This window comes from Diadema antillarum, unplaced genomic scaffold (assembly GCF_040938485.1).
Source record: "Diadema antillarum isolate AM-2024a unplaced genomic scaffold, OU_Dant_1.0 scf00000095, whole genome shotgun sequence".
Lineage (NCBI taxonomy): Eukaryota > Metazoa > Echinodermata > Echinoidea > Diadematoida > Diadematidae > Diadema > Diadema antillarum.
In genome coordinates this window covers 1,749,363-1,774,024 of record NW_027270984.1, presented here as the reverse complement: position 1 = coordinate 1,774,024, position 24,662 = coordinate 1,749,363, and the positions used below count along the sequence as shown (strand labels likewise).

General features: G+C 38.3%; 1 protein-coding gene across 1 annotated transcript in view; it reads left to right on the top strand.

Annotated features, from left to right (window-relative positions):
* The first annotated feature begins 9,561 nt into the window (after nucleotides 1–9,561).
* Nucleotides 9,562–24,662, top strand: part of LOC139718505 (oxysterol-binding protein-related protein 6-like) — a 68,290-nt gene continuing 53,189 nt past the window's right edge. Inside the window, exon 1 of the mRNA XM_071629979.1 lies at nucleotides 9,562–9,695. The gene's annotated coding sequence lies outside the window, so the exon portion shown is untranslated. The remainder of the gene's footprint in view (nucleotides 9,696–24,662) is intronic.

Here is a 24,662-nt window from a genome sequence, read left to right as displayed (position 1 = left end):
TGCCATGGGAAAGTGCCACATCAGCAATAGTTGCTATCCTAACAGCCTTTATGAAATGGGACCCAGATAATCTACACATCTTTATCGTTTATGAAACACACAGGCTGAGCATGCATCTTTGAAAAAGAGAAATGAAACAACATTTTGCGCAAATACCTAGACATAAACTCACACAGTATTTTATTTATACATATATATATATATACATATATATATATATATATATATGTATATATATATATGTATATATATATATATGTGTGTATATATATATATATATATATATATATGTATATATAGATATATATATATATATATATATATATATATGTAACAGCAATAATTAGTTTCTGCTCGGAGTCCTAAGAAAGTATAGATATATACATATATATGTATATATATATATATAACATTAATAATTAGTTTCTGCTCGGAGTCCTAAGAAAGTATAGATTCACAACAGTAGGTCAATATAAAAACTCCGTTAGAGACGTAAATTTGACGAATTCGTCAAATTTACGTCTCTAACGGAGTTCTTATATTGACCTGCTGTTGTGAATATATATATATATATATATATATATATATATATATATATATATATATACATATATATATTATATCTGATTCTCAAAGGAGGGGGGGGGGGACTATTCTTCCAGAATTTTGCTGAAGATGAAAGATACACCAATGGTTTTATTTTCCCACAAGACCAACAAAGTCATAATCTCCATAGGGTGATTCAAAGAAATAATTGAAACACCTTGCTGATATTTTTTTCATGCAGAACATTCAGGGAATAATTATTATGACTTGATATTGTCATTTACAACAACACTACTGGGCCCTATGTAATTACAACATGTGTTTGCCATGGAACACCATGCAGTCCTTTTTTATGAATAGGCCTATACATAGTTTTTTTTTTTATTGAAATGCCTTCCCTCCGCACTTGCTCTGACTTTCCTTACTTATTCACTTATTATGTTCAGAAAACTTTTTCTCCATCAGTTTCGTTTCTTTAACCCTAACCCCTTGACACTTCGCGCGATATCTCCGCAACGCGAAAACCCATCCACACGGCGATTCGTGACAATTTACCTTGAAGCCTTGCGCAACTTTTAAGACCCAATTTGCGACGTCCGGTTACGCGGTTCCGAAGTTACGCAACATTATGTAAGTGCATGTCAGACCAAAAATTGCTCAAAAACGTGATTTTGTGTATAAAACCAATGCAAAGTTTCTATCTCAAAATCATAATTGTATCATTATTTTTACTTTTAGTGATTAAAAGTAATTAATTTTATGTTTCTTATGATTGAAATGGTGTCGCCAAAGATTCCCATTGAAAAAACAATAAAAAAGCACAAAGTGAAAAAACAAGGAAATACATAAGAAATTATAAAAACAATAAAATACATGAGAAATGAAAATTGATACCAATTTTTTTCAACCTGAATTTAATCAGAATTCACAAAAGAGTCTTCAAACAAAAAAAAAATTGAAGTTTGGGGGCTTTATTTAATGATTTACAGCCAAATTGTAATTTCATGCATAAATTAACATAATTAATTCATATAGATTGAAATAGAGCGATTTACTGAAATTTATCCACACAGCCCAATAGATTGCATCATGAGTGACTCGCGTGCAAATTTTCGTAACGAACGCGAGATCCGCGGCCGAGATCATAAGGGGGGGGGGGGGGGCCATCATGCCCCCCACCCCCAGGACTTTAAGCTCACAAAATAGCCCAGGTAAGTTAGGGTTAAGACAGTGAGGAAGCCAGGCCCTTATGGACGAAGGGGTGAAAGGTGAATGAGATGAAATAAGTGGCAAAGGGTATTATGGAGAGTTGAATAAAAAAAAACAACAGTCTATCCATTTTTATCTATTTGAGGTATTTGAGATTGAGTCTGTATGTGGTGGAAAACAAGCTAATACAACAATTAGAATATATACGATAATTCATATACAAAAAATAAAAATAGGACTTATCATTCTGTTTTTGCATTCAAAAACTCATGTTCTCAACAAAGTCCTGCCTAATGGTTAGTCACTTTGTCATCATGATAAAAATAAAGCGTATTAGGGCAATTAATAATTATTAATACTGGTTAGTGATAAAGTTAGAGGTAAAGATTAGGGCTAGGGTTAGGTGTAGGATAGGGTTAGAGTTTGGGTTAGGGCTAGATAGGGTTAGATGTAGGGTTAGAGTTTGGGTTAGGGTTAGGATTAGTTTCAGGATTAGGATTAGGGTTAGGGTCAGAGGCGGGTCTGGGGTAATTTCCCAGGGGGTGATTGCCCTAGACCCAATAAAGTCAGGAAAAGTTGAAAGTAAGAAAAATATTAATGGTAGGGCAGCTTCATCATGTCGAGTCATTCATCGCAGCCCGAGGCTGAAATAGGCCTACCAATGATTTCACAAAATATGTACAATGTATATACAGAAAAAAATGTGATATTAATCTAGACATTTTTTTTTTCTGAATCATTAATATTTGGGAATATTTATCATATCTGGATTTCTCAGGTAAAGAGTTCAAAGGTTGGAACTTTTTCCTGTTAATGACAAATCCTATAATTGATCCTGTCGGTGGGATACTTTGCATTATTTCCGTTTGCAACAGGCGCAATCCAATACAGTTGTAATTCTTTTTTACAATATTTCATCATAGATTCATTTTGTTCAACTGTATGCTTGCCTTTACCGTCGTGTGTATTGAAATGTGTGACAGATTATGTGTCATTCGAAGCAGTGGCGTAACTACGGGGGGGGGGGCGGCATGGGGGGCACGTGCCCCCCCCCCCCCCCCCCAATCCGCTGGTTTAAAAAAAAAAAAGAAAAAAAAAACCTACCAAAATGGTAATTCAAGGGTTAGTAAACTGCTTTTGAAATCGAAATGAAAAGGATGATCAAGAAAAAAGATATTTTTCTAAGATTTCTTTTAACCATATAATTAAAGAGGTATATATAGTGAAACATTGTTCAAAAAGCCCGGAGACGACAAAAGATTGTGATTCAGCGTGATTCCTGGTTGGCATTTTGAATACAAGCAGGATGTGCGCAGTGTACTCAAAACATCGGAATGGCAAAAAGAGTCGCTGCAATGTTGCGCAATGTGATGTTTGATAGGTTGTACACATTTGCTATCAAAGCTTGATCATTGATTTTGCAGTGTTGCTTTACATACTAGTCTATATTAAAATGCCTTGCATTGCCAATAATAAGACTTGACCTTGGCTATTTCCTAACTTTTCCATGTATATGAAACACACACACTCACAAACACAAACAAATTAGGGGATGCTCTATATAAAGTGCAGATTTTGGACATCCTTCTCCCGCTTGGTCACTTCGACGCCCCCTCGCTGGTCATACCTCCCCCAATCATGAACATAAACAGACACCCTTGACTAACAGTGGCGGATCCAGGGGGCGCACCGGGCGCCCCCTCCCCCCTGAATTTCCAAAGCGAAAAAATATAGCTACAAACGGCAGTTTTGGGACTGTAAAATGTCAAAATTTTCAAGCTCGCTCGCATTTAATCGTTAGGCCATTCTCCTGATATTACTGCCAGTAATTGCCAGCAGTTGCGCCCGGTGCGCCCCCTCTCCTTAATTTCCAAAGCGAAAAAAATATAGCTACAAACGGCAGTTTTGGAACTGTAATGTCAAAATTTTCAAGCTCGCTCGCTTCGCTCGCTTGCATTTAATCGTTATGCCATTCTCCTGATGTTGCTGTCAGTAATTGCCAGCAGTTGCGCCCGGTGCGCCCCCTCTCACTTAATTTCCAAAGCGAAAAAATATAGCTACAAACGGCAGTTTGGGGACTATAAAATGTCAAAATTTTCAAGCTCGCTCGCTTCGCTCGCTCGCATTTAACCGTAATATGCCATTCTCCTGATGTTATTGCCAGTAATTGCCAACAGTTGCGCCCGATGCGCCCCCACCCCCCTGAATTTCAAAAGCGAAAAAATATAGCTACAAACGGCAGTTTGGGGACTGTAAAATGTCAAAAATTTTCAAGCTCGCTCGCTTCGCTCGCTCGCATTTGATCGTTATGCAATTCTCCTGATGTTGCTGTCAGTAATGGCCAGCAGTTGCGCCCGGTGCGCCCCTCCCCTTAATTTCCAAAGCGAAAAAATAAAGCTACAAACGGCAGTTTTTGGACTATGAAATGTCAAAATTTTCAAGCTCGCTCGCTTCGCTCGCTCGCATTTAACCATTATATGCCATTCTCCTGATGTTAATGCCAGTAATTGCCAGCAGTTGCGCCCGGTGCCCCCCCCCCCCCCTGAATTTCCAAAGCGAAAAAATATAGCTATACAAACGGCAGTTTTGAGACTGTAAAATGTCAAAATTTTCAAGCTCGCTCGCATTTAATCGTTATGCAATTCTCCTGATGTTGCTGTCTAATTGCCAGCAGTTGCGCCCGGTGCGCCCCTCCCCTTAATTTCCAAAACGAAAAAATATAGCTACAAACGGCAGTTTGGGGACTGTAAAATGTCAAAATTTTCAAGCTCGCTCGCTTCCTCTCGCTCGCATTTAATCGTTATGCCATTCTCCTGATGTTACTGCCAGCAACTGCCAGCAGTTGCGCCCGGTGCAACCCCCTTAATTTCCAAAGCAAGTATTGATAGCTACAAACGGCAGTTTGGGGACTGTAAAATGTCAAAATTTTCAAGCTCGCTCGCTCCGCTCGCTCGCATTTAATTGTATACCGTTATGCAATTCTGATGTTGCTGCCATGAGGTGCCCCCCCCCCCCCCCAACGTCTTGACCCACGGTACGCCCCTGATTCGAAGATTTAGAGTCTGGAGAAATCATGAAGTAGATGTCTGATGTCTGTTGACCTTTGAATGCTTGTGTGGTGACAGCTCGATCAGTGATGCACTATAAAATATTATTAAGAGTACATGTACATGTAGTAATGTTTTGCAAAGCATAAAACAAGTATGATACCTGTCTCTGTGTTTCATAAGTAGAGTAATCTTTTCTTGTGATATCTTTGACTAATAAACTGTTTTAAAAACCCTGTATACATGCACTATGAATAACTGATTCATCTATAAAATCAAATAGTACCGGTAAGTTTATTACCGTGGATTGTACCCGACTTGGGCAGTTTAACACCTATACGTTCGCACGCGATCGCTCGGCCAGACAGCAGCTCTGCAGCACGCGACTCGTGTAATGTACCGGTATTATATGGAAGGCCATCGATGCCATTAACGCGTACTACTTGACGTATGCTCCAGAAAGCATACGTCAACTATCTTTTTAACATACGTCAACTAATTGACCAATCAGAGCCCTCAGTTAAGTATACGTATGCTCAGTTAAGCATACGTATGGAATTTTGCTAGTTAAGCACGTGTATTGAACTTGCATACATCATCCTTTAGCATACATATGCTCAGTACTATCTGAAAATCGTTCTTGTAGCTTGACCAATCACATGGCGTCTTTCATCGTCTCGGAACTCGCACCAGTGAAGTCTAGTGAAGTCTAGATAGACTAGACAAGTCGTATCAGAGACATATCATCCCAAGCAGAGAACCTGATACACAACTCGCCCTTGCATTGGAGGTAACTCACCCTCTCTGTTTCCTGGAGGCTGTTTCACAAAGAATTTAAAGGGTGTGTACAGTTCTGGTCGAGGTGAGGATTTAGCTTTTAACGTTTTGCGAGATATTCAGAAACCACTCTATGAAATGCCAAAGAGCATGCAATTCTAAGGGGTATCAAAAGTTTATTTGATGAAAATCGGTTTTGAAATGGCTGAGATATCCAAAAACAAGGTAAAACAAAGAGATCCTAATAAAGTTGTGGCATGTCGCCTTTTATTATTATCAGCACTTTTTTGATATCTCAGCCATTTGAAAACCAATTTTCATTAAATAAACGTTGAATCCTTTTTAAAATTACATGCTCTTTCATATTTCATAAGAGGTTTCTCATTATCTCACTTAGGAATGTTCAAAACATGAATCCCCACCTCAACCAGCACTGTACAGTCCCTTTAAGTCGATCTTAAATTATAAGATCAACTTGAGAAATTATGGTATGCCATTGATTTCCCGATCTAGTTTAATGTGATTTTTCTTATAAAATTCACATCAAATTGAGATAACAATTTTACAGAAAAATTTATCTATGAAAAAGTCTCTAAATCTTAATTTTCGTGTGAAAGTTAGAATATCATTGAAGAAACACAGCATACCATAATTTTATAGTTGATATTAGAATTTAAGATCGACTTCAAATCTTCGAGAAACGCCCCCAGATACGGCAAACTATACAATCAGCAGGGCCGCCGGATGTTACAGAACAAGAAAATGTGCGCATCATAGAAAAACGGGTCTACCAAACACACCCACATATTACGCACCTGTCTTGCAGTTGCTTCATTGGCTCCCTGTTAAAGGGGATATCCAGTCCAAATATAGTCTGATAAGAAAGAGTAAATCTTACGAGTACGACAGTAAAAAATTAATTGAAATCGGACCAAAAAACAAAACAAAACAAATAAGGGTGTCATGACATTTTGTAGTTCGCTAAAATTGCAGGAAATAGTTCTTGAACGGTCAATATGAATATGCAAACAGCAAAGCGATGATGACATCCCCTCACAACTTGCTATATAGAGTTGAATTGTACATGAAATTGTGAAATTTCCAGTTTTTCATGTAAATGCAATAATGCCCCAGTCTCAAATCCTGATACATGTATATCTAACTGATCACTATTCTGAAGTTATTCAACTAGGAATATCATCATGTCGCAGACTTCAATAATATAGAAACATTTAATTTTTGTCATTTTTTTTTGGGGGGGGGGTACACAATCAATGGAAAATCGAGTCTGCAAAATTAGGGAAGCTACAAAATGTCATAACTTCCTTATATCATCTTTACCGTTGTACTGGTAAGATTTTACTCTTTTAGAGTAACTTATACAAGGACTGGATTTGCCCCTTAACGATTGCATTGTTTCTAGATAATGTTGCTCGCTTTTCATTATGTCCATGGTTCTGCCCCAGGTTACAATACCTTTCTAATTCAAAGTTACACCCCTCAAGATTGTTGCGATCATCTAGGACTTCTGGTTCTCAGTTGTTTTCCGTAAAGTCATGAAATCATATGCGAGATATCATTTATATACGCCTGCCCCAAACTCTAGAATAGCCTTCCTGACGACATCAAAGTATTTATTTTAAAAAAGTATTTAAAACTGTACTACATTTGTCTTAATTTCTCTCTGTATTTGTGCGCTTTGAGCACTCACAGAGTGGATTTGGCGCAATAAAGAAGATCAAATTATTATCATTTTGGAAACGATTTTGTCAAGTAGGGCCTATGGGAAGGGACTCATTTTTTATTGTTATTGAACAATTTGATATCATCTGTTTTTCTTCTGTAGGAACAATTAATACACCATTCAAAAGTTGTATAGAACTTTTAAAGGTTCTCTTGTCTGCCTCTATACATGGAAGACAACAATTGCTTTAGTCAAAAGACAGGATAAACCCATAGAATCGAAAGATAAATCAGCAACCTCAAATAGAGGGGGAGGGGGGTCAATGCAATACACTTCGGGTTCACCAAGTGACACACCTATAAACATGTAATTCAATAAAAGAAAAAAACCAACAACAACAACTTGAAGAAACTTGAAGAAACTAGCATGATTTTTTTGTGTGTGTGTATAGATAAATTGGGTTTTGTTATTAGTATTAAAAAGAAGGCCCTTTACAGAGTATATAGTATCAGGGTCACACCGGTGTATCACAGCTTGCAACCCACTGGCAATTAAGCTACATAAATGTACAGATTGACCTGCATTATGTATAACTGTAATATGTATAGATATTGTTCTGGTAATATTAGGACGAAGGAAAAGAAAAGAGAGGAAAAAAATAGCACGAGATTTTTTTTAAAGATGGGTTTTATGGTATTAAATTAGTATTTAAAAAAAAGGCCCTTTACAGAGTATATTACAGTATTCAACAGTAGAGTACCAGGGTCATACTGGTGTATATCACAGCTTGTAAGGTAACACTCTCGCAAGCTACATAAAGACACAGATATATGCATAGATATTGTTCTGGCAATGTTAGGACGAAGGAAAAGAAAAGACTAACAAAGCACAAACAAACTTAACAAAAATTAACACTATTCGCTTCTAACAATATTTGATATCAATAGCCTATATACAAGAGATATCAAAACTCCAGTGAAAGATTAGAAAACAAAAACAAGAACAAAACAAAAGCGAGAAGACAACAGCGAGACAAGTTACCTTGGGTGCAATCACGAGTTGTCTCTATAGTGACCGTGGGGACGAGCTATTTTGGTGCACGAGTTGACCAGGACATCACCGACTGACCGTGCACGCCATTGACTTACGAGATTTCGAGATTGTAATGTTACAGGATATCTGATTTAACGATTCCGCATGCATCAACTAATAACTGCGCATGTATATGCAACTTTGTAGTAGCATATGTATGCTCTGAGGTGATGTATGCTAATAGCTTACACGTGCTTGTACACATTGTTAACCAAGAGCTCTGATTGGTCAATAAGCATACGTAGGCTATGCAAAAATAGCACACGTATACGTATACGTTTTTGCGAATTGACGCCGACGCTTAACGTTAACGTGCTATTACCCAAGCGCATGGAGACATTTTCGCGTGTTGTTGAATTCGCGATCCAACTGTGATTCGCGAAATTCGCGAAAATTAAACCCTCGCGAAAATAATAGCTTATACAGTATTAGCTGCTGTATGCTTTTTGGAGCATACGTCAAGTAGTATACAAATAGTGAATGGTCACGAGTGCAATGGTACGAGATTTCGCACGAGGTGAAAGATAGAGGCGCTCTATTCAACGAGGCGAAGCCGAGTTGAATAGTGCACCTCAACTTTCACCGAGTGCGAAATCTCGTTCCATTGCACGAGTAAAGACCATACACTATTTGATTTATACAACGTCCAAGTAGATCCTTTTTGTCTAAGTAGGCCTAGAAGTCTATTATGTATGAAAAATATAGCCATACTTACATGTGGATCCACTGCGATTCTCTTTCTGGCTCGTGCAATCAGTGTAGATACAATACACGTACACTAGCATTATGTAGGCCTACGTACGCGCATGCATGTACCGCACACGTACACTGCGCTAGCTGCATGCGATCCTCAATATGCAACACACAGTACGCGCAGTACCGTACAATTTCTCGAACTGTGGAATAGAACGAAAAAAATCGAACCAAGTTGCACGCAAAAAATAGAATCAAAATTGCACGGCGCGTTGAATGGAGTACTTATTGAATATCACACGTCACCAACAATCCTCCAATCAAATTACAAGGATCTACTTGGACGTTGTATAATACGAGTTTAATGGCTGCAATGGCCTTCCATAGTATTATTACTCATCGCGTGCGCTGTCTGTGGCTTGTTTCGATTCTGCGAGAAGCGTGATACTCGTAGGTGAGGTAGGTGTTTACGTGAAAGCACATTACGTGGCGGTTCATTTAGATTTGCACTTCCGCTCGTGGAACGTACGTCCAGTGGCCAGGCGGTTGTGATCGCGATTTCTCTCTGGTGACTTCAGTAAATCGGCGATATTTTGGATACTGCTGTAGCTCTGCAAATAGACTGTGGGAATCCTTTAGATAACGAGGTGAGAAATAGCAATGGTATTATTTTTCTGTTGAGAGGTGGCTATTTATGAAATATTCCGTATTTTAAAGTCTGCACTTGCGGTAAGGACCTGTACGCCTGGCTACGCCTACTTACCCTCCCACCACAGCCCCATGGTGCCACTCGCCAGGCCAGCCGTCTTGGCCTCGTATTTTACTAGCCCACCGTACGATCGATATGCAATGCCAATGGCTTGCCAAATAAGCAATGCACGATGATATGAGCAATGAGGGATCTGATGTTAGTTGTAGGCCTGTGTGTGTTCGTTATTAGAATTATGGAATGCAGTGATGGGAATTATGTTAAAGACTGATTTCCTCTGTATCGGTACAATTTACGTGGTGGGCGTTTCCAGTGAAACTCACTCTGGTTCTTCACAGAAATGACACCTGCCCACCCACGGCACGGCACATGCACAGGGGCGCGGGACCTGCCCATGCCGCTTGTGATGTGTGGCTTGTGGCCCGTGGGTTGTGGCTCGTGTGCAGTCATGCATAAAAAGATGTCTACTGTTAACTAACGTTAGTAGTAGAGTCTATCGACTATAGATGACTGGTACTGATAATAATGTATGGTTCTCTATAAATTATGACTACCAGGGGGGGGGGGGGTATTATGGGAATCAAGATTTATGATATTTGAAGTTGAGCAAATTCAAAACAAAGGAAACAGTCTGACAGTGACACGACAGTCGAAAGGCACAACAAGGATTTGACACAAGGACACTTTTAACTTTATGGACCTGACTCGTGCCTATAAAATTGAGATCTCGGAGTGCTGTTTTGGGTTTGCAAGGACATGTAATTTTCATATTGAAGATGATATTGATTACTGCATATTGACAATGTATCTATTTTGTTGCTTTTTATTCAGTACATGCTTAAATACTTTGTAATTGCAGAAATTTTGTAATAAGTTTGTGTTTTATACTCACCCAAATCAGATCTTGACTAGCAGCAATTACCATTAAGTCGCCTCTACCTAAAGTCGCCAGACATTCACAAGGCATGTATAAACGCACACCATGATCGGAGATGAGCTGGGGCAACGGATTTTCATTGCTCTCAAAAGACATTCCTAATTCACCTTTTACCTCCATAAAAACACAAATAATTGGAATCCAAATGTATTTCCCCTTATGTAATATGTGACAAAACCATTTTTAATGCAAGAATGTTTTTGATTTTGAATGGATTATAGGTGGCAGATTAACAAAGTTTTTCAAACGCAATGATGCACAGTGCATCCTACATTGAAGTGTGTGTATAACACGTGTGTACGTGGCGCGCTGTGGGCGGCGAACTAATTCAGTGCCTATTGTTAGTTCGCCAACCCGGGAGTGCGTAGGAAATACACGCAAGAGGCGACTATACGGTAATTGATGTTAGATCTATGGAGTCCAGGTTGAATCAGAAAGTGGAAAGTGCTTTTTAATTTTCCAAATCGATTACCAGGTAGGGCCTACTGTAGTTTCTGCAGATATGACAACTAAATCAAATTGAAAAAGCCACTTTTGATATGCACCCACTCACCCCTCCCCCCCCCCCCCCCAAAAAAAAAAAAAAAAAAAGAAGAGCTCAGAACAAATCAGCAGGATGAAAAATAGCAGTAAGAATAAGACTCAGAGCATCATGAGATTTCAGATTTTTTTTTTTTTTCCCCACAAGAATACATCATCTAGATCTAGTACCGGCATTTAGCAGGCATTACACATTATGCAGCAGATGTTACCCACACACGATTTGCAAAAATCTCAAATTTTTCGGGGCAAAATGAGAGAATGTGTTGCCATTGACACAGTTGTGAAAATCACTGAAAGAACAAAAGAATAATGAGAACACACTTTACCCAAACACACGCACAAACGTTATGCAGAAACACAACAGTGAGGTACAGCTGTACTAGTAGTGCAGACTGAATGACAGACATACACTAGGGTATATGGTATGCATATGGTATGAGTGCATGGAAGATGATGTTCACTACCTGGTACATTTCTCTGTGTCAATTTGGAATAATAGTCTGCTCTTTGGAGTCATGAAAAATCCCTGCCAGGCCTACAATTATGTTGACCCTTAAGAAGAACTCCACTTGTTACGACCAAAATCACTCTGAGAATGATCGCACAAAAGAAACAAGCAACTAATGTTCAGGCGGTAGTTCAGTGATATTGTGGGTACAGACTCGTAATCGGTTTTCACGTCAGTACAATAATGATCAATAGAAACAATTATAAATCAGTAATGGAATCACTTAGGCCCTACATGCATTACAGCCAAATCTTAAATCACAAGGTCCATGTAATCCCCTGGAAATGTCCAAATACGATGTTCGATGCACAGATGAATGATCCCGATGCACCGAGTGGCTGAGATAGCCAAAAACCTGGTGAACCAAAGAGATCCTAATAAAGGGCGTGGCCTGTCGCCTTTTATTATTATCACTTATTATTATCACTTATCTCAGCCATTTGAAAACCAATTTTCATCAATAAACATTGAATCCTTCTTAAAATTACATGCTCTTTCATATTTCATATCAAAGAGGTTTCTCATTATCTCACTTAGGAATGTTCAAAACATGAATCCCCACCTCAACCAGTACTGTACAGTCCCTTTAAAATCCACTTTAACTCTTAATGTGCCACATTCGCTCGTCCGGCTCAGTCGACGGCGTGCCAACTTCGCATATTCTGCTCAACAAACAAGCCGCCAAAACCGATCAATAAATCGCTAATCCCGCGGTACAATCAAAGCGTTTCTCGCGCTTTTGTTCCTCTCACATACGGCTTGCATTCTATGTGGTGATTGACTATCAAGCGGTGTTCCCAACTAGATTTGCGTGTACATTCCAAGTTTCTGTCACTATTTTATGTGCAAAAGTCATGCATTTACAGTAATGTAGCAACTGGTAACTGGTTTAACTAGTTTAAAAGAAAAAATTGAAAATAGAATTGTTATACGTTGTACAAATTATATGGAAGCAAAGTTTGGTATTCCTCTTTAACTTTGCTCACTATTATGTCCAGCTTAACAGAAATTTGTAGGAGTTATAAAAATTGGAATTCTTTCTCAAAGCATGACTACCTTCGTGTCTCAGAATAACGTGGCACACAGGGGGTTTCCACCATGGCACATAAAGAGTTAATAGCCACGATGGCTCAGGGGATAATGAGCACTTCTGTGGAAGGTTCTGGATAGGCACACACACATCGTAAAAATCATAAAAGATCTGCAAAGAAGACAGCAAGGAATGCTTGCCAAACATTCTTCCAAAGAGTACAGAGTCCAGAGTCCAGCTGTGGCAGATCTATCTTAGTGGTACTGTGTGCAGTGTCACCTCATTGTAGTCTGTTATCCTTTTCCGTCCTTCTTGATAATCCCATCAAGTCCCAAATGCCACTTTTATGCAGTTTGTTGAGCACTGTATCTGATTTCAGACTACATTTTGCTGTTCATTGCTGGTCTCCGCTGGTCTCCATACTTGTAAAGGTGCAGAAACAAAACCTCTTTTCGTCATTTGTTCTGACAGTTTGCAGAATTATATTAAGTAACAAGGCATCTCTTAATTGCTAGATTTTCAACTGATGCTTGAATTGTTGACGCATATTAAAACTCAGAAGAATACAATGCATTTTTTTTTCTCTCTCAAGTTTGCAAGTTTTTGTGGGTGTTTTTTTTTACTTTCTGTGTAGATTTTATTAGTATAACCAGTTCAATTACCAGTGATGAATTCTGCACCTACAATGGTAGTACTAGTATACGCATCTTTCAAATTAGGGCAAAGCCTGACAAGAAAATTGCTGGAATTACCGTAATTGGGAATTTTACCCAAACTTAGAAGTGGATTTAAGTGAATGCAGAAAGATTGATGAAATACTCAGTGAAAGCTGAGGAAAATGAATAAAATTTGTGCTAAAGTTTTGTACCTAATTTCTTACAATTTAAGTTTTGTGGAGTCTGTGTGCTGGCCTCTGGAGATAAAATGTTCACAACAGCTTGTGACGTTACTGTACATAGTAGAACAACATTAGAAATAATATGGAATTTCCCAAATCTCCATTTTTTATTAAATGAAGAGTCCACATCCCCTGGCCTGCTACTAAAATATTCACAACGAATGTCAAGTCTCCATGCCTTCTGGAGGAGCTACATTGTAGGGCAAGCACTCTTCAGTGTCCAAGCAAAGTATTATTTATTTATTATTATTATTTCTTTCTTTTTTTGGTGAAATTTTTATTCTTATTTTGCCTTCATGTCTTCTATTATAGCTGTAACATCAAAAACTGTAAGAGGTTTCTTCTGGAAAAGATGGCACATCTATGGAATTATATCCAAAACTTCCACGTTCATAACTTTTGAATCTAGATCTTTCATTTTGTTGTGTAGTGTGTATTTCTTAAATTTTCTGCATTATTGTTGAATTCAAATCATCTGTTGGGAAACTACCCCACTAAGTTTTTGACATGGTACACATAGTATTGAAGAAGGTAAAGACAGAAAGAAGGAGGGTGATGCACTATGTGCACAGTGTCATTGATACTCATTTGTGCAGATTATTTTGATGATGCCCAAATGAATGTGCAAGAGAGCCCAGGAACTTTACACATGGAAGATGATGCAATATTTCATGCCATGTGACAATGGGCCGAATGCATAAAACAAGCAATTGCTTGTAAGCAATTGCCTCAAGCAAAAGCACAAGCTCGTCTAGCAAAAGGTCTAGCTCAAGCAATTGCTTGGATCCATATTCATAACCTTTTGCTTCTGCCCATACCTTTTACTCGTCCCGCGCAAGCAATTGCTTGCGTTTTCAACAAGAGGGACGTCACGCCTGTGCGAACACAAGAACAAAGGTGAGTGTGACAGCATGTATTTGAAAGGGCGTGTGTGTGCGAAACATTTCCTGACATAGCAATAGAGCTAGGAAATGGCACTCATAAATGCGCACACAGACGTACACGCACATCGATACACACACACACACACACACGTACTGGCTAATAGCCCGGATCTGCCAGATCTCACGTGGAGACGGGTCTCCTTGCTCTCCACCGAAGTCAGACATCCTACCTGTTTTTCATCACATTTTGCATGCTGACCACTGGACATTCCCGTTGTTGAAATCAAAAAGTTTCTTACACTGCTAAAGAGTAATTTCTTGTAGATTTATACAACTTCTGAACAAGTGTGGTCTTTCTTGTATGACTGTGAAAATGGGCCAGATGCATAAACGCTAGCAATTGCTTGTGCTAGCCTTTTACTCGAATCCGTATGCATAAAAACAAGCAATTGCTTGCAAGCAGAAGCTTTTGCTAGCAAGCACAAGCAATTGCTTGCTGCCCGCAAGCAATTGCTTTAACAAGAGGCCAAGCATTTGCTTAAAAATGTATGCATAAAACATACCTTTTGCTAGTTCTTGCTAGCAATTGCTTACGATTTTCCAAGCTCTGTAAGATGAGCTTGAGCTTTTGCTTAACTGGGACGTTCCCTTTTAAGTATTATTTTCATATTCATGAAAGAAAGACCGCACTTGTGAAGGAGTGGTACAAATCTACAAGAAATTACTCATAAGTAGAATAAGAAACTTTTTCATTTCAACAACGGGAATGTCCAGTGGTTAGCATGCAAAATGTGATCAAAAGCAGGTAGGACGTCTGACTTCGGTGGAGAGCAAAGAGACCTCTCACCACGTGCAAATGATGTGCGATCTGGAAGATCCGGGCTACTGTAAGCAGTGATGGGAATCAGCCAGTAATACATGTGTGTGTATAGTTGTGTGTATGCGTCCGTGTGTGCATTTATGAGTGTCATTTCATAGGTCTTCTGCTATGTCAGGAAATGTTTCCGCACACACATGCCCCTTCAAATACATGCAGCCACACTCCTTTGTTCCTGTGCTCGCACAGGCGTGACATCCCTTTTGTTGAAAACGCAAGCAATTGCTTGTGCGGGACAAGCAAAAGGTACCCGTATAAAGCACAAGCAAAAGGTTATGCATATAATGGATTTAAGCTATTGCTAGAGCTAGACCTTTTGCTAGACGAGCTTGTGCTTTTGCTTAAAGCAATTGCTTACAAGCAATTACTTGTTTTATGCATTCGGTCCAATGATACTTAAAGGGAACGTCCCAGTTAAGCAAAAGCTGAAGCTCATTTTACAGAGCTTGGAAAATCTCAAGCAATTGCTAGCAAGAACAAGCAAAAGGTATGTTTTATGCATACGTTTTTAAGCAAACGCTTTGTCTCTATTCCAAAGCAATTGCTTGCGGGCAGCAAGCAATTGCTTGTGCTTGCTAGCAAAAGCTTCTGCTCGCAAGCAATTGCTTGTTTTAATGCACACGGATTCGAGTAAAAGGCTAGCACAAGCAATTGGTAGCGTAAATGCATCCGGCCCAATGTAGGTGGTTGGTTTAGCTGGCAGGAAGAGTGATAATTGTTTGTTAATTTTTTGCCTTCTCGTATGCTGTCTTTTGTTGGTTTTATATTATACATTATGTAAAGTATAAAGGTGTCAAATGATTTTTTTATGCAAGTATCGTTTACACATATTTTTCCCTTTGCAATTCTCTTTTGGCAACACTGTATTGTTGGCAACACTGTATTGTTGGTGATATGTTCCAATTTTGGTTTCATTTTTCATGTAAACAGGAAACCATCAGGCTTGGAAAAAAATGAGGGTAGCAAGACAGTTTTTGATTTGCGTAGGCTTTGGAAATAGGAAGTTTCCCCGAAAGTGCATGAATTCAGTGATCATGCAGAAAGATTACTGAGACACTCTACAAGGTGAAAGTTTAAAGAAAATCAGAAGAATCCCTTGGCTTCAGAAGTAATCAATCATGTACCTATATCTCAGTAACGGGTCAAAGAGAAAAGTGTTGAAAAAAAGAAGAAGATTAAATTGTGAAATTCCAAATGTTTACTTTTTATTCTATTCGTGTGCATTGGTTGTCCCAAGTTCCAATACTCAACTCCTAAACAAAACCTCAAAAGTGTGTCTTACGAATCAGAAGGGATCGGTGTAAGAAATTCCTACAGTTGGAGGAATCACACAAAATACTTGGGCAAAACTTAACCCTTTAAAGATGAGTCCCAAGTATACTCGGGCAAGCGTCTAGGGAAATGCATGCTGTAGCAAAATCAGCCCGTCCTCAACAGGTTAAACAAGGCTTTCAGAATGTCAATGAGACAAATGTGTTCTGTCTACAGCTCGTGGTGATACATGTTAGTGCATTCATCTGCTCATGTTGTATTCTGCCTAGCTGCTAGGCTAAAACTGTGGTTTCCCCTGTGGGTAACCAAAATGTGACATCTGTGATTTTTCATGGCACTGTGCTCATTTGTTGCCATGGCTACCAAGTGGTGACTAATTTAAAGTGCAATGCCATTTGCTGTGTGCGCATTGATTTTTAACCAAACCAGTCACATAGAATGGTAAGTTTTGTACTTTTCTTTTAGATACATGTAGAAATCAGGACTTACAGTTTCATACTGTAACACTCACAAAACAGTGATATTTGTGGTAAACATACTACATTAAAAGATGAGATGATGATGCATGTGTATATTGCCATCAATCCATACGTCTCCCATTGGTCTGCTTGCAAATCCTTTGTTATTTACAGAAATCACTTTGTAAAATTTCCATTTGAAGCATGGCTACAAGCAGTGTCACTGTTCTGTGGAAACATTTAGCATAGAATTCCATAACTTTCATATTTGATTAAATCTTTTTTTTTTCTTTCTTGAACTCTACTTTGATAGTTTAATCAAGTCAATTTGTACAAGGCATTGCCTTCAATACTAATTCACTGTTTAGATACAGAATGTGTATGTGGACAGTTTCAAAATGCATGTCCTTTCTTCACAAGTGCACCCATTTTGATGCCTTATGAATTACCATGGCAACCACAAGAAATTAAAGGAAGATTGTTGCATGATTCTGTGACATTTGCGGTACTTGACAGTTATAATCATGAGCATCATGTCAGCAGACCCAGGTCCTGATAATCAACAGGAAACCAGATAGAATGACGATATTTCCGCAGCTATGATCACTGTGTAGTCTTCAGTCGACCAGACCTGGTATATAATGAATGAAAATTTGGGAAATATCAAGATGTCTTTCACCGGACATACACTTTTGTATGTAGATAAATAAGGTGAACCTTCAATCTTGTATTTCATTTCATCCAGAGATTCAAAGTACACTGTACTGTGGGTGAGAAAGGTTGTAAAAATGATAAATGGTTTGATGATATATTGAAAGTGTATACTCAAAGTGTATACATTGTAATCAGGTGGGGCTGAATAGATATCTTGTGTTAATATCCACTCCATAGGGAGCTAGCCATTGTTTCTGTGAAACTACATGTATTGTATATGGTGAATTAGATTCACAGAGGCCCATGCATTTCTCATATTGTTGACTTTTACCAGAAATTGCTAGGTAGCTACACAAAACCTCAGAACTTTGGAGGAAATTCTCCAAAATGAAATCCTTACTCTGAAATGTAATTGTGTATTAAAAAAACTATTGGTCTTGAACCAGTCCATGCTTTTTTAAAGTGTGTGCTCGCCATCATGTGTGAAAAATCTTTTGTCCAGGTGTTGGTGCGTGACACCGAGCCAAATTTGGTACATGTATGCAAGCATGCGTGCAAGCATGAGGGTTTACATAACTCAATAACTGGTTATTTTGCGATAATGACCAGTCCCTGTTTGGGGTGTTGGAGATTTCCACTTTCCACTGTGTGCAAGAAGCTGGGCATTTGTACAAGCTGTACTTCCATGCACTCAACAATATTAACCCGATAGCTACATTTTGTACAAACTGGGCCCCACCTCCCTGCTACGAAGATTGGCAATGTTCTACCATTTCAGCATATACAGAGCATTTTTTCCCTCTTTCTTTGTAACTTGAACTTGAGAGAAACTTAAAAATGCTGTCCCAGCAGTGCATTATATTTGTGATGAAACTTTCCAAGTCAATGCTTCCTTCGGGACATTAATGAATGTTCTGTGAGAAAATGAAGACTTTGATGGTGAATGCTTGTGTGAAAATTAAATGCATTCGTTTTTAACGTGAGCTACATGTACATTATACAACAGTTTGTACAAATTGTAGGTACATTGTATGTGAAAGTGCTATCTTTCCCCTGTTGCCATTGTTTTGTAAATTCATTATCCTGATGGAAAACAAGAAGTCATGAAGACCGTGCCAGACATGTTAAGCGATGAATAGGTTCATTGTCAGGGGAAGGAACATAAAAATATCAGTCTCCATGTCCCACCTAATGAGTTTTCCTAATTGTCTAGAACCGCACTCACTTGGTTCAGCCCTGATAAATGTTGCACCGGGGAGGTGGGAAGAGACTTCCCACCTGCCTGGTTGCACAGTTCTGTCTCACAAACTCGCGGCATCTTGAGTGGAGACTAGCTATCATGGGGAAATCCGGAGTTTGTTTTTCCTTGCACAACGAAGCCTTCATAAACGTCATGCTTGAGGTCGCCAACTGGCCAAATTGGATCAATAGCTGATGCGTAGAAATGACAACATCGCTTGTGGTGCATTACATTACCTACTACTTGGGGAGGGTCATCCTGCAGAATTTGCCATATCATTATTATTCGAAAAACCACCGATGAAATGACGCAACTTCTAGCTCCTTAGTTGGAGACTTGTGAAGTATCAGATGAAACATCGCCGTATTTATTTGTTATTCATATGTGGATGTTACAAATTCTGACTGTTTATTTTGTGAATGACGACCACAATGATGTAATGAGAAATCAGCTCTGTTATTTCCCTTTTCAGGACTTAAAAGTTTGTGATTTCCCACCTTGGACAACACAGAGCATTTGGATTAGGGGAGACAATATCTTTGCAAGTTGTTCTTTTTTTGCAAAAATGAAAATGCACCCAAAATATGCCATGTACATTTTGTACATATGCAATATCACTGTGCCATTAATACTGTAAAAGGTGTGAGAATTGAAACTTCAAAACATCCTAGTGTATGTCCGGTTAGCATCCAGTTGAGCTGCTACCATGCATTAATTTTATTTTCATGGGTAATCTGCCCTTCAAAAAAAATAAATAAAAGTTCGTTTGACCAGAGCTAGAGCTTGCTTGCAGCATCACAAAATTGCCAATTTATTTGACTGATTACAGCTTCAAAAAACAATTACTTTCTCAGGTTTGATCAGTATTTGCTCAAACTTTCACTGTCCTGTTCCTCTATTTTTTTCTGCATCTAATCACACTTCGGTAAATTAATTTTTAGGGTAGACTTCCCCTTTTAATTTACTCAATTACAGTCAATGTAAACAGTGAAGTGTGCTATGTACACTTTGATAAAGATTAATCAACCGGTCAGTTGAAGAAAAATATAGAACACCAAGCTCTAGGATTTCCACATGTTTCTCTGTTGATATGGTATGTACTCTGTACCTACAGTTGCCTTTATTGCAGGCCTTTTTATTAGTCACATGTAAGCATGGGTACTATTTTACTAGATGGCTCTAGAAGTAGTAACTTTGAAAAGTAACACTTTGTATTTATAGTGTGTTTCACAGTAAGGATGGTATACAGGAGAACTCTTCATGGTGCGTATTGCAAACAGCCCACGCAACTGATCTGCATACGAATGCAAATTACCCATTTGATCCAATGTTAGGAATTCAAATGTTGTGCTGAAAGAAGACAGGTTATGAATACTCGAACAATTGCTGAATTTGCTGCAAGCTTGATAACCCGCTGTGGACGGGCTGATTTTGCTATAACATGCATTTCCCATAGACACCTTCACAAGTACAGAGACTCCAACTCTCCCGCTTTCGACGGAAGATCTCCTGCCGAAAGCCCATTTTTGCAAAATCTCCTGTTCTCCCGCTTGAGATTTAATTTCTCCCGCTTGAAATGATTTCTGACTTTGTGTCATCGTATGTTGAAAAATAAGCCTTTATAGATAGCATGAAATAACATCTAGAACCCTAGAGCTGGACCCCGGCAATAAGGAACTTAGCGCTTTGAGCACATCAAGTTGGGAGTCTCCTGTTTGCTAGGGGTTTCAGGCGGGAGAATCTCCAGATCAGAAGGTGCTTGGGGTTGGAGTCTCTGCAAGTAAACTCGGGACTCATCTTTACCGGGTTTTTAATGACTGATTTGTAACACTTGGCTCCTCATACAACTGTATTTTCTTACACCACAATCCTAATCGTATTGCAAGTGCTTTGTGAATCTCAGCACATACAGTGTATTTAATAGTACCCTTCCTGAACATCAGGAATGGAGATAGGACAGGTAAAGGGCTTCTTCTATATGGGTTTGCCAGAAAATCTTCATCAATGAAAGACTAACTGCCAAGTCAAAATTTAGTAAAGATCATGAGCTCTATTTTAAAATGTGACCTCTGAGCTTAGTCTTCCTATTTGAGAAAACAGTTGAATGAGTATTATGTGACTGTGCATCACAAAAAATTATTGCATGCCCTGATTTCATGTAAATACTCAAAATAGGTGAGAGAGGTCACAACCTAGACAGTTGTAAGCTTTTCTTATTTTATTTTTCATGGTAAATCTCATATTTTTTATGTTTCTGAAAGAGCAATTCTTCTTTTCCATTTTTCTATATTTTGGGATCATAAAACAGATCTGAAATTGTGTTCTTTTAGCAGTTTTTTTAGGACACTTTTAAAAAAAGAATAGTGCATTCAGTTTGTCTCAGAGCCCCCCCCCCCCCTTCATTTCTTAAACCCACACTCTTCAACTTTTGAAAGGATGATGCTACTGTTTTGAAAGTTGGTGTTAGTCATGGCATGGAGCTACCATGGTCATGGATACAATGTACTGATAGAGCATGCTCACTTTCAGCTTAATCTGATTATCCCTTCATTGTTGCCACGGAGTTTGACATCCTGTTTTTTTCGTCCCATTTATTGCACAGACCAAGGCTTGGTAAGATTAGTGCTTGATCTTCAGACCCTCTTTTCTCAGTACACACTTTTCCAGAGTGTGTGCTTGCTTTCCAATATTTAAATTTGAAATTAGATTTAGATTGAATTGAGTTCTACATCATTTTAAAGCTTAAAGTCTGCTCTTAACCAAAATTCATGTCTTACGACTTTTTGTTAGTTATGAGATGCAGAGTCACATGTATACGCTGTGAACTTTTACAATACCGGTAAATGGAAGTGTGGCATGGTTCGTTGTACATGTATCAGTTTCCTGTGGAAACAATCAAAAGGCCCTTCAAATGTTTCCTAGGGTTTTTTTTTAAAGCTCTGTTTGACAGGGAGACATAACATATTAAGTTTTGAAGAATTCCTCAAATAATGTGAATTTTCATTTATCATACATTCCAATGGCAGTTTAAGTAAATTGTGTTTCTACAAAGGTCATAAGGGTTTTTTTTTTAAGTGTTAGTGCTTGATTAAGTCAAGTGTATCCATATTCTTTCTAGAAATATTATTATTATTTTAAGATTTGAGGATAATTTCGTATGTCTATATTTCTTGGTAATACATTGTATTGCATACAGCCTTGAGGTTGGACACCAAACGTTTTATAGTTGCAGCAGTACACTGTCTGTCTGGAATTTCAATTTTGACATTTCACTCTGCATGTTGTTGATAATAAACATTCAGGAGTTAATTTTTGATGCAGAATTAGATGATGCAGCTAATGCAATTTATTTAAATAAAGGTATAATTGCTAATCAAAGATTCAGCAGTAAATGCTCATTATTGAGGTCTCCAGAAACTAGTCGTGAATTTCAATACCCAGAAACTAGGAACTTTGTGAATTTCAATACCCAGCAACATTGACGAATTACCGTTGTTGGTATTACTGTAAAACATGATATATTTGCGGCACGAAATTTTTGCGAATTGGAACCGACGGCCTTTTTCGTGGCAAGAAATTTTCAGGAATTGCCTCTTGCGTTCAATGCATATAGTGTAGATAAGAAATTTTGAGTGCATCTTAATTTCGCGAATCTTGGCGCTCGCGAAATTCGCGAAATTAAAATGCACGCGAACATTTCTCGTTTTACAGTACTCTTCTTTTGTGTGTGTTGTTAATGTACATATAATATAGAGCGTTCTTCAATTAAATCCTTTATCTCGTGTGTAAGGCCTATACATAAAATTCAGTGATCAACCCAATGAGGTAGCATTCATAACTAATAAATGATGATATTTTAATTTACGAGAGCACCTTCCACTATACTAACTACTACTACTACTACTACTACTACTACTATGTACATTGTACTACTACAGTAATATGTACAAAGTTTAACAAAACTGCATGTAGTATTAATGATGATGGCAACATTTTCTAGTTCTAACTTGATCAGATAGGAGAGAAGTATATACACATTTCTATAAAGATAAGTGATTTTTAAAAATTGCCTGTATTATTGAACTTAGTTTTTGTCCAAACCATAATTGTATGTTGTATGTGTTTGTAAGTACTTTACCCTCTTCAAATTAATCATTGCCCCTCCCCCCATACATTTTTGTCAACAAATGATTTTTCTGTATCCCATTTGCAACCACAGTATTAAAATGATAAGAAAAAAGCAGCAACAACAACCATCCCATGTGAGCCTTCAATGCATTCCTGATTGTACAGTAGGTACATTAAAAATGTGCATCTTAACAGGTTTCAAATTCCATGAAGTGCATGGTGAATGGAATTATGAGGAACAGGCATTACCCCAAGAGGCACCCTCCTCCTTGGCATCATGCCATTATTAACTTTATTCATGGTGGTCGGGTGGAGGAGAATACAGGGTTAACTGTATGGGGAATTAAAATGGATGGTCTTTTATGAGTGCATTACAATTTCAGGGCATGCCTTCCAAATGCATCAGGGAGGGGGCTGTCCCAGATAACGGGTTTGCTTCTGTGTCGGGACGCCTGCTTCGTTGGCGCCTCTCCCTCTCGAATGTTTCGTCGTGCATTTTGCCACCGTCCTACGGTCAACAGGGCCTTGTTGAAAGAACAAATTATCATCGTCAGTGCTGGCTGCTTAAGGAAGTAAACAGAGTAGGAGAAGATCCTAGGGTGCCTACTCCAGTAGAGTTTGCTGTGTGTTCATCGAGTATTGCGTCTTAAGCTAGACAAGGAAAAGGAGATTTTGATTGTTGTAAAAATTTTGATCTTAATGTCACACCAGTGCTGTTTCATTGCACTCAGAATATCACATTTTTGCAGGTCACAATCCTGATCGCCTAAATTTTGAATTTTTTACTGTGAGAACAGAAGTATCATGATTTTTGTGTGATTTGGGTTTTGATCGAAATTGCACAGTTTTCTGTGATTTTTTGCAAAAAGACACAAAGTTGTGCAGTGAGAACGGTGACTGCACAAAATTTCAAGCTAACCCACGTTGCACTGCACGTGTCGCTCCTTGATATTTTTACCGTGCTATGGCACTCTGCAATACATTGTATTTTGAATTTGCCTTGAGATGTAGACTACTTTATAAGCATAATATTCATAATTGTGCAGGTCAGCTCTTTGCAAATAATTGCAACCCAAAAAGTTTACTTTTGTTTGGACAGTGAGAAAGCTGAATCAAAAAGATGCAACCCTAGTGGCGACCCAAATTTTGAAATTTTTGCAAAGAGAACTTCATTATTGTGTACAAAGATGGAGTCCCACAAATTTTGTTTTGACTCCACCTTACACATACAGTGTAAGATTTGATTATACAATTGTAAGCAGCTGGATAGATGTTTAATCTTGTCATCAAGGATAGTCTTTACATCACACTGTTTATTGTAGATCACTTTAAATTGTCTTCGGCTCTATTTTGCAATATCATATTGAAAGATTTTACCTCTATGTAAGTACAGTGTACTTGACAACAACCAACTATACAACGTATCACGTTTGGAGTAGATTTTGTATCAGAATCAATTATACACCACTGTTGTCA